The sequence below is a fragment of the Lipotes vexillifer genome, unplaced genomic scaffold (assembly GCF_000442215.2).
Source record: "Lipotes vexillifer unplaced genomic scaffold, Lipotes_vexillifer_v1.1 scaffold1252, whole genome shotgun sequence".
In the NCBI taxonomy this organism is placed as follows: domain Eukaryota; kingdom Metazoa; phylum Chordata; class Mammalia; order Artiodactyla; family Lipotidae; genus Lipotes; species Lipotes vexillifer.
This window is the reverse complement of record NW_006771619.1, coordinates 348,331-350,409: the sequence shown is the minus strand read 5'-3', so window position 1 is coordinate 350,409 and position 2,079 is coordinate 348,331.

Sequence of the window (2,079 nt, the reverse complement as noted above, 5' to 3'; positions counted from 1 at the left end):
TCTTTCCCTCAACCCAACCAGCCCATTTCCCAGGAGATATCTACTATTTCCTGTAGCTCCTTCTGGAATCTTCTCTTTGCTTTTACAAATATAAGTACAAACACATCAGTAACACTGCTATATACATACACAATGCGAGTAGATGTTTGTCTGTTAAATTACAAATATGTGGAATGAGGCTATAGTTTTTTTTTGGTGTTGAAAGGTGTCTTCATGAGGCAATATAGCAATCTATATCAAAAGCTTTCAAATGTAATTTGGCCATTCTACTTTTAGGAATTTATCCTAAGAAATATGATTTAGCTCAAGGACATTTATCTTGTCCTTGTTATTAAAAAGTAACTCAAAATGATAATTATCTAATTCTATAATAGTAGAAGAAGGCATGGAAAGAAGGCGTATCCACATATACTGGAAAACAATGAAGCTTTTTAAAATGTGTGATAGAATTGTGTTTATTGATTAGGGATGGGCTACAACACCATATTTGTAAAAATCATATATCCTGGATTTTTGTTTGTTTGTTTATATCTCTGTTACTACGAGATCTTTAAGGACGAAGACTTCTCCTTAACTATCCCCCAGCACTCAGCACAGTTCCAGACATGCAGTAACCACAAAATAAACATTTATTCCTTGTTAAATCTGAAAAAATATATCTGTGTGTGTATGAAACATGGAAGCTTTTATTTTAAAGGTTAACGTGGTTATCTGGGTAATGGGATAATTTCTGGATAATAAATTATCCAGTGGATAATTATTATCCAGGGGATAATTTATCTTTGTAATTAGTCGTATTTCTGAGTTTTTTTTTTTATAATTGAACATTATTAGTTGTATAACAAAATAAAAGAAGTTTCTGTGCTCAAAAAGTCGGGACACACAGGTCTGTGACATGCTTTTCCCTCTGGAAGGACAAGCCTGAAAGAAGAGACCCTGGAAATTAACCATCTAAGGAAGGAAAGTCTGGGCAGAGCTAAGCACACAGTCTCTGTGTTGTGCGGGGTTTGGGGACCTGGGCAGGGCTGTGTGCTTTTACCTCCTCGGTCCGGGACTGAAGAGCAGACTCGACTACATCCCTTCTTGATACATTGTTCTCCAGCTCCACAGTCCCAGTTTCCTTGGCAGTTCTCCATACAGATTTCTAACATCAGAAAAGGCTCAGTGAGTTGGTGGAAATGTAAATTGGTACAGCTGCTGTGGAGAACAGTGTGGAGGTTCCTCAAAAAACTAAAAATAGAACTACCACACGACCCAGCAATCCCACTACTGGGCATATATCGGGAGAAAAACATGGTCTGAAATGATACATGTACCCCAATGTTCATTGCAGCACTGTTTATAATAGCCAAGACATGGAAGCAGCCTAAACGTCCATCAACACAGGAATGGATAAAGAAGATGTGGCACATATATACAATGGAATATTACTCAGCCATTAAAAACAATGAAATGACATTTGCAGCAACATGGATGGACCTAGAGGGTGTCATACTGAGTGAAGTAAGTCAGACAGAGAAAGACAAATATCGTGTGATACTGCTTTTATGTGGAATCTAAAAAGAAATGATACAAATAAACGTATTTACAAAACAGAAATGGACTCACAGACTTAGAGAATGAATTTATGGTTACCAGTGGGGGAAGGGTGGAGGGAAGGGATAGTTAGGGAATTTGGGAGTGACGTGTACACACTGCTATATTTAAAAAGGATAACCAACAAGGACCTACTGTATATAGCACAGGGAACTCTGCTCAATATTATGTAAAAACCTAAATGGGAAAAGAATGTGAAAAAGAATAGATACATGTATATGTATAACTGAATCACTTTGCTGTACATCTGAAACTAACACAACATTGTTAATCACCTATATTCCAATATAAAATAAAAAATTAAAGAAAAAAAGAATAAAAGCCTTAGTGAACACAACGAAGCCTTAGGTGTGGGTATCTGGAAGCTACCATACACATGGCGGAGATTAGGCAATGGACCTACTTATACATGGTATATATCACACAGTGTAATGGAGAATGAAATAGGGCATATAAAAATAAGTATATATTAGCATATTCATA